This window comes from Sapajus apella, unplaced genomic scaffold, assembly GCF_009761245.1.
Source record: "Sapajus apella isolate SASKATOON/1434 unplaced genomic scaffold, GSC_monkey_1.0 scaffold2, whole genome shotgun sequence".
In the NCBI taxonomy this organism is placed as follows: domain Eukaryota; kingdom Metazoa; phylum Chordata; class Mammalia; order Primates; family Cebidae; genus Sapajus; species Sapajus apella.
In genome coordinates this window covers 46,109,675-46,118,738 of record NW_022436942.1, presented here as the reverse complement: position 1 = coordinate 46,118,738, position 9,064 = coordinate 46,109,675, and positions in this window count along the sequence as shown.

Below are 9,064 nucleotides of genomic sequence, written 5' to 3'. Positions count from 1 at the left end.
AGGTTGGAAAAAAGTGATACCTGCAGTCATTCAGGAATCTGGAGAGACTATTTCACCACATTTTCTAAAATTGTCTTTAAATGTATAAAAAAATAGCACTTTTATTTTTATATCACTGTTTCCTCTTTTTCTCTTAACAAGGATTGTGAGCAGTGACATTAATCTGTTGACTGTTGCTGAATATCAGATATGCTTCATAAATATGCACCTGCTGTGCTGCTGAAAGAACCTGGTATTTTCTGATGCTCCATTGAATACAATGGACTGACAGCTTAAAGAGGCAGAAAGAAAGATAGGTGGGAGGAAAGTCCAAGAGTAAATGGGTTAATAATATACTATAATACGCTCTTCGTTGAAACCAGTTATTACAGAAAAGAATGGAGGAACAACAAATTCTTAAATAAAGGCTATCTTATGAAATGTAATAACACTAGAACTTGTGCTACAATAGATGTACTCCTCAGACTGAACCAATTATAATTTCCTAAATAGATGGTACTATGTTTTTTTTTTTTTTAAATCTGAGTTTTGTTTAGACGTGATGGCCTTGAGCATGAAGTAGCCAAGTTATGCATCATACTTACTCAACATTAAAATGCAAAGAATTTATATCAAAAAATGGCATATTATACCCCCCTATGTAACATTACATTTTTAAAGTTCCAACAAAAGGCCTATAAAACCTCTGTATATAGCTGCATAATGGTTCCCAATTGTTCTGAAAATAGCTCAGTCCATGGAAAACATTATAAAGAAATTTCATTCAGGCCTAAATATATCTATTCCTTTGACATAGTCATAGCAATTCAAGCATGAGAATGAATACAAAATAGGCCTTATGAAACCTGAAATAGGATTTTCCTGTATTTTAAAATCGTGTGTCCCTTTCAGAAGTGAGAAGATTTGGAGATAATTCAATTTAAGCTTACTAGAAACATGAACGTTAAGGGTGAAGGCATTCAGTAATTAGTTTTTCTTTCCTAATTATAGTTGTGGATATGTGCTTTCTTTTTTTTCTTGGTGATTTCTGAATATTTTACTATTCAAAAGAAAAGCCTTGTAAATTAGAAATAATTGAAAATTTCACTTAAGCAGAATACGGAATGTCTATATCCTTCAGGTTCGTATTTATTATCATATCAAATGTGTACTAATAACAAAATCTTTCTCCTTATAGAAAAATACCTAGTTGTCAATTAGTAACAATAATGATAATCAGAATACTAATAGAATAAAGTTTTTCTATGCATTTTGTTAGTTCTTCTAATTTCTGTGGTGTAGAAAAAGTATTTTAATAACTTTCAGATATTATTACAATAAGCTTTTAATAATATATTTACATTTAAAAATATTTCATAGTACATTTTGCTGAATTATAATACAACTAATTACTTTGGTCATTGTTGTATTCATGAAAGTATGCTATAATTCTCTCAATGATGTTTAACCTATCTGCATAATTATTATATTCCAGATAATTATTACTTTCCCCCTTAAATTTTTCTTGGCTAAACTTTACATACTCAATCCCTTAAACTTTATTTTCTTTCCTAGGAATAACTCTGGGTTGTCCAGACATCTTAAGAGTTCATCTTTTGTGAGAGATTTTTGCCATTTCAGGGATAGTGGTGTTAGAGCTTGATTTATAGCATTTTCTGATTCTGTGGTGTATATATATTTCCCAGCATTATTTCATTCTAAGAGATACACATTTGGCTTTTGAGAGCTTATAGAAGGATTCAGTTTATCATCGAATCTATTTATTCCTTTTGTTTCTGATCAATTGCTTTGTAACCTATTAGATTATGCTATGATTAAAGAAATTATTGCCATGTTATTAAGTAACCCCTGAATTGCTCTTAATGGTTATTTCCTTTCATTATCACTATATGTATGCATGATTTTCTACATTAGAACATGATTTCAGTGAAAGTTAGCAACTGTTCTATCTTTGAATTGATATTGACTTTCTCAACACAATTTCTTATTCCAACAGTCCTTTACTTTTTTATAAGTGTTTGTATGTCAGCATGATTTCGTTATTCCATTTCCTCTTTCACTTCTTCTTTTTTTTTTTTTTTCATTATACTTAAGTTCCGGGGTACATGTGCAGAATGTGCAGGTTAGTTACATAGGTATACACATGCCATTGTGGTTTGCTGTACCCATCAGCCCGTCATCTACATTATATATTTCTCCTAATGCTATCCTTCCTCTGGCTCCCTACCCCCCAATAGGCCCCTGTGAGTGATGTTCCTCTCCCTGTGTCCATGTGTTCTCATTGTTCAACCCCCACTTATGAGTGAGAACATGTGGTGTTTGGTTTTCTGTTCTTGTGTTAGTTTGCTGAGAATGATGGTTTCCAGCTTCATCCATGTCCCTGCAAAGGACATGAACTCATCCTTTTTATGGCTGCATAGTATTCCATGGCGTATATGTGCCACATTTTCATTATCCAGTCTGTCACTGATGTGCATTTGGGTTGGTTCCAAGTCTTTGCTATTGTGAACAGTGCTGAAATAAACATACATTTCTTGATTCAACAAATGAAATAAATTATCTTCTGAATTACTTCTTCCACTCCTCTGACCACTTTTCTTAAGTCCCTCATCATAGGCTCCTCTTCCTGTAGCAATTCTATAACTGAATGTTTCCTACATTTCAATATATAAAATAATAAGAGAGTGTTTTTTATAAATGTAGTCTCCTGGACTTGACTAACAAATTCTGATTTAGTAGGTTTGCCTCCCACTTTAGGTGTAGCATTTTTCTAAGCACGAAGGTGATTTTCATGTGGATAGATGATTCATGGGCGAGATTTTGATAAACAGTTGGTAAATCTTTTTCTTTAAGGCTCATCTCTTGCCCTTTACTTTAGTGATGTTATCTTCTCTAGCTTAAATATGCAATAGACCTAAAAATCTATATCTGAAGTCTTGTTGGAACATATTTACCAAACACACTCTTTAAAGCATTGAAGATGTTAGCATAACATCAAGAACACTGGCTAAATGTGACAAAATATTTTATTTGTATTTATTTATGAAACTATGGTGGTATTTAGCAGATCAAACTTTTCATAAGGTTCTCTCCAAATTCAGAGAGATAGCTCACACAAGAAAAAATTAAAAGCAATGTTGTTTAAAAAACAAAAGCGAAAAAAAAGTGGTAATACATAAATGTTGTATGAAGTCGCTTAGAGAAAAATATTTTAATTTATTCCCAGATCTTTAGGTGTACTAAAATGTCTTCATCATTGTTTTACAATTTTTGACATCTCATAGAATAAAAATATATGCTGTCAGTTAAAAGCCACCTAATTTCAAAACTGTAATGGTTCTTCTTGACTAGTTATATGAAGAGGTAGTGGTTTAAGCTATCTAACCCTTCACCTGTCTATCCTTGAAAGAGGCATGCAATTGTATACATGTTAAGCCTATAGATCTCTGACTAATATGACTTAGGCCTTATTAATTACCAACTAACAGAACTTTTTGGAAGCTCATTAGGGATACAAGTTAGCTCACTAAATTATCACTCTTTTGTAATCTTTGTCTTTTTGAGCCAAATTGGTGCATATCTTGCATTAATATCTGCCACTAACTTGGAAGGCATTGCACTCCCACATCAGCAGCCTCATACTCACATTCAGCTCTCCCCAAGATATTCAGTAATCTCCTTAACCTCGTATGTATTAAGTCCATTAGTTTTTTTTGGGAAATTTTGTTGTATTTTCGGATTGGAATATCCTCATTTAATACTAAATTCATATTTTATTTGACATTTTATGTTTGAATAATTAATTCATCTGATGCCTGATATGTGGTTTAAGATTTTTTTTCCATATAATCAATCAACTATCCTCACATATTATTAAACCATTTCATCTTTCCTCACTAACTTTGATACTTTATCACAGCTTAGATTATTAAATATACCCATGTTTTTATTCTTGATTGCCAATTTCCTCATTGACCTCAGTTTTTTTCATCAATAACTTCGGTGATTATGCCATGGCTAATTCATTAATATTATTATCTGAAGGATTCATTAAGCCCCTCACAGCTCCAAATTTACAATTCATATATTTGTTGCAGCCTGTTAGTTATCCGAATACATTTCAGAATAATTTTTACAAATTCTGAACAATTATCTGGAGAAACTGTTGCAATTAATTTAAGTTGAGAAATTATTTTACTGAGAATTTACAAGTTATTATTTACAAGTTATTTTATCTTAGTCTTTCCTTGGTTCAAATACATAACCTTTGAATTTCTGCAAATTCAATCTGCTAGCACATCTTTTGTGTGTAAATGAAGATATAAGGATTGTTAGAATCTGAGGTGCTACAGATACAGTGCTTGGGCCTAATGGGATTGAAGAGGCTGAGCTGATAAGATGAGGAGTCTTGGACCTAAGACTAGAGAGGAGGGATACAGAGAGTTCCATAGCATATGGCAGGATGAGAAAATAACTAGTGTAGACAGAGGACCAGATCAATCTTATCTTGTTTCCCACCCTCATTTTACTTTAAGACTTCTAAAAATTGGGATCTGGGAATTGGTGAATGAAAGGAAAGCCTGAGGAAAAAAATTGAATTTACTAAGTTTATTCTTAATTGGTAATGTTATATTGTTTCAATTTGTTGAATGAAGGCTTGGGATAAAAATTACAAATTTTTGGGAGGTGGGACACAAGATGGCTGACTAGAAGCCTTTCGGAGGCTCCTATCAAATAAAAACAAATTAAGCATATGAATCCTTTACCAGCAATCAAGGGAACCAGGTTCTGTTATTGAAATTGACTAGAGGGTTGGTGTGATCCACGGAGAGAATGAAGAGCAGTGTGGTACGCAGCTCACCTGAGAACCAAATGGGGAAGGAGGATTCCCTTCCCCCATCTAAGAGAGGTGTTGAGTGAGCGACTATGTAGCCAGGGAAACTGTGCTTTTTCCATGGAACTGTGCAACCCACAGATCAGAAGATCCCACTCATGAACCCATGCCACCCGGGCCTAGCATCCCAAACTGGAACATGCAGATTCTTATATGCTCTCAGCTGGAATCTGCTTAAGCCTACCAAACTCCTGTGGGGAAGGGCAACTAGCACCAACTACCACTGCCTGCTGTCTAAGCCATTTGAACTTCTTGGGTGATGGGCAGCATCCGGCACTGGGACTGTCAACTGCCTCACATGCTAAGCTTCTGGCACAGAAGGGCTGCACCCATTTCTATAGCTCCAGGCTGTGCTTTTCCTCTGCTGGAGCCAGGAAAACTGCACAGCTTGGTCGCGAGACTTGTCCCCAGAGCTCAACACATCAGCTGTGGCAGTCCGTGGCCAGTGCTAAAGCAGTGTTAAGAGGGAAATTTGTAGCACTAAATGCTCACATCAGAAAGCTGGAAAGATCAAAATCAACACACTAACAACATAACAAGTAAAAGAGCTAGAGAGGCAAGAGCAAACTAATCCAAAAGCTAGCAGAAAACCAGAAATAGCTAAAATCAGAGAAGAACTGAAGGAGAGATAGACATGAAAAACCTTTCTAAAAATCAATGAATCCAGGAGCTGGGTTGAAAAGATTAACAAAATAGATAGATTGTTAACTAGACTAATAAGAAGAAAGAGAAAAATGAATATAGATGCAATAAAAAATGATTAAGGGGATATCACCAGTGCCCCTACAGGAATACAAACTACTATCAGAGGAAGCTATAAATACCTCTATGCAAATAAACTAGAAAACCTAGAAAAAATGAATACATTTCTGGATACATACACTCTACCAAGACTAAACCAGGAATAGTTTGAAACCCTGGTAGACCAATAACAAGCTCTGAAATTGAGACAGTAATTAATAGCCTACCAACCAAAAAGAGCCCAGGACCAGACAGATTCACAGTTGAATTTTACTGAAATACAAAGACGAGCTGGAACCATTCCTTTTGAATCTATTCCAAACAATTGAAATGAAGGGAGTCCTCCCTGACTCATTTTATGACGCTGGCATCATCCTGATACCAAAAGCAGGAAGAGATGAAACATAAAAAGAAAACTGCAGACCAATATCCATGAATGAACATCAATGTGAAAATCCTCAATAAAATACTGGCAAACTGAATCCAGCAGCACATCAAAAAGCTTATCCACTACCATCAAGCTTCATCCCTGGGATGCAAGGCTGGTTCAACATACACAAATCAATAATTGTAATCAATCACATAAACATAACCAAAGACAAAAACCATGTGATTATCTCAATAGATTCAGAAAAGCCTTTGATACAATTTAACATCCCTTCATGTTAAAAACTCTAAATAAACTAAGTATTGATGGAAAATATCTCAAAAGAATAAGAGCTATTTATGACAAACCCACAGTCAATATTATATTGAATGGACAAAAGCTGGAAGCTTTCCCTTTGAAAACTTATATAAGACAAGGATACTCTCTATCACCACTCCTATTCAACATAGTATTGAAATTCTGGCCAGGACAATCAGGCAAGAGAAGGTAATAAAGTGTATTTGAATAGGAAGAGAGGAAGTCAAATTGTCTCTGTGCGCAGATGACATAATTTTATATTTAGAAAATCCTATCATCTCAGTCCAAAAATTACTTGAACTGATAAGCAACTTTAGCTAAGTTTCAAGATATAAAATCAATGTGCAAAAATCACAAGTATTCCTTTACACCAGCAATAGGCAAGTAGATAGCCAAATTATAAATGAACTCCCAATCACAATTGCTACAAACAGAATAAAATACATAGGAATACATCTAACAAGGGATGTGTAGGATCTCTTTGGAGAACTGAAAACCATGGCTCAAAGAAATAAATGATGACACAAACAAATGGAAAAATATTACATGTTCATGGATAGAAAGAATCAATATCATGAAAATGGCCATAGTACCCAAAGTAATTTATAGATTCAATGCTATTCCCATCAAAATATCATTGAAATTCTTCACAGAATTATAAAAAGCTATTTTAAATTTCATATGGAATCAAAGAAGACCCTGTATAGGCAAGATAATCCTAAGCAAAAGAACAATGATGCTGGAGGCATCATGCTACCTGACTTCAAAGTATACTACAAGGCTACAGTAACCAAAACAGCATGGACTGGTATGAAAAATAGACATATAGACCAATGGAGAACAGAGACCTCAGAAATAACACAACGCGTCTACAACCATCTGATCTTTGAAAAACCTGACCAAAAAAAGGCAATTGGGAAAAGATCTCCTATTCAGTAAGTGGTGCTTGGAAAACTGGCTAACCATATGGAGAAACCTGAAACTGGACCCCTTCTTTACATCTTATACAAAAATAAACTCAAGATAGATTAAAGATTTAAATGTAAAACCCCAAACCATAAAAACCCTAGAAGAAAACCTAGGCAATACCATTCAGGACGTAGGCATAGACAAAAACATCCCATTACAAATGGGATCTATTTAAACTATAGAGCTTCTGCATAGCAAAAGAAACTATTGTCAGAGTAAACAGACAACCTACAGATTGCGAAAAAATTTTGCAATCTACCCATCTGACAAAGGTCTAATATCCAGAATTTGAAAGGAACTTAAATATATTTATTAAAAAAAAGACAACCCCATCAAAAAGTGGGCAAAGTATATGAACAGACACTTCTCAAAAGAAGACATTTATGTGACCAACAAACATGTAAAAAAGCTCAACATCACTGATCATCAGTGAACTGCAATTCAAAACTGTAATGAGATACCACCTCATGCCATTCAGAATGGCGATCATACATAGATGTTGGGGTGATGGATGCAGAAAACCACCATGGCATGTGTATAACTATGTAACAAACTTGCACTTTCTGCACATGCACCCCAGAATTTAAAGTATAATTTAAAAGGTCAGGAAACAAGAGATATTGATGAGGCTGTGGAGAAATATAAATGCTTTTAAACTGTTGGTGGAAATGTAAATTAATTCAACCATCGTCAAAGACAGTATGGTGATTCCTCAAGGATCTAGAAACAACAATACCATTTGACCCGGCAATCCCATTATTGGGTATATCCCCAAAGGAGTATAAATCATTCTACTATAAAGACACATGCACATGTATGTTTATTGCAGCATGATGTACAATAGCAAAGACATGGATCCAACCCAAATGCCCATCGATGATAGACTGGATAAAAAAAATATTGTCCAGGGAGGGGAACATCACACACTGGGATCTGTTGCAGGGTGGGGGGGTAGGCGAGGGATAGTAGGGGTTGGGGACATTGGGGAGGGATAACATTAGGAGAAATACCTAATGTAGGTGATGGGGAGATGGAGGCAGCAAACCACCATGGCATGTGTATACCTATGTAACAATCCTGCGAGATCTGCACATGTACCCCAGAACTTAAATAAAAATAAAAATAAAAATAAATGTTGTCCATATACACCATTTTTTATACAGCCATAAAAAATGAGATCATGTCCTTTGCAGGGACATGGATGAAGCTTGAAGCCATCATCCTCAGCAAACTTAACACAGGCACAGAAAACTAAACACCACATGTTCTCACTCATGAGTGGTTGTTGAACATTGAGAACACATGAACATACAGTGGAGAACAACACACACCAGGGCTTGTTGGGGCATGGGGGGTGAGGGGAGGGAATTTAGAGGATGTGTCAATATGTGCAGCAAACCACCATGGCACACATACACCGATGTAACAAACCTGCACATTTTGCACATGTATCCTTATTTTTGTTTTTTGGGGTTTTTTTTAGGAGAAATAAAGAAAAAAAAATACAGTTTTTCTATTTGTTGGCATGCTACCAGTTTCCAGTTAGGAACTCAAAATATACATGTTTCTTTTGAAAAACAAATCATGCTTTAATATCCAGTTGAATGTTTAACTGTATTTTAGTTTTGTTAGGTTGGAATTCATCTTGGAATAAACAAATATTAAAACACTTTTATACAGACACATAACTATTCCTAGAAAATCATATATTCAGCCTTCAAAGGAAAGTTTCACAAAGAGCTTTCCTACTCTTTTATCAATGAGAGTTTCATGTT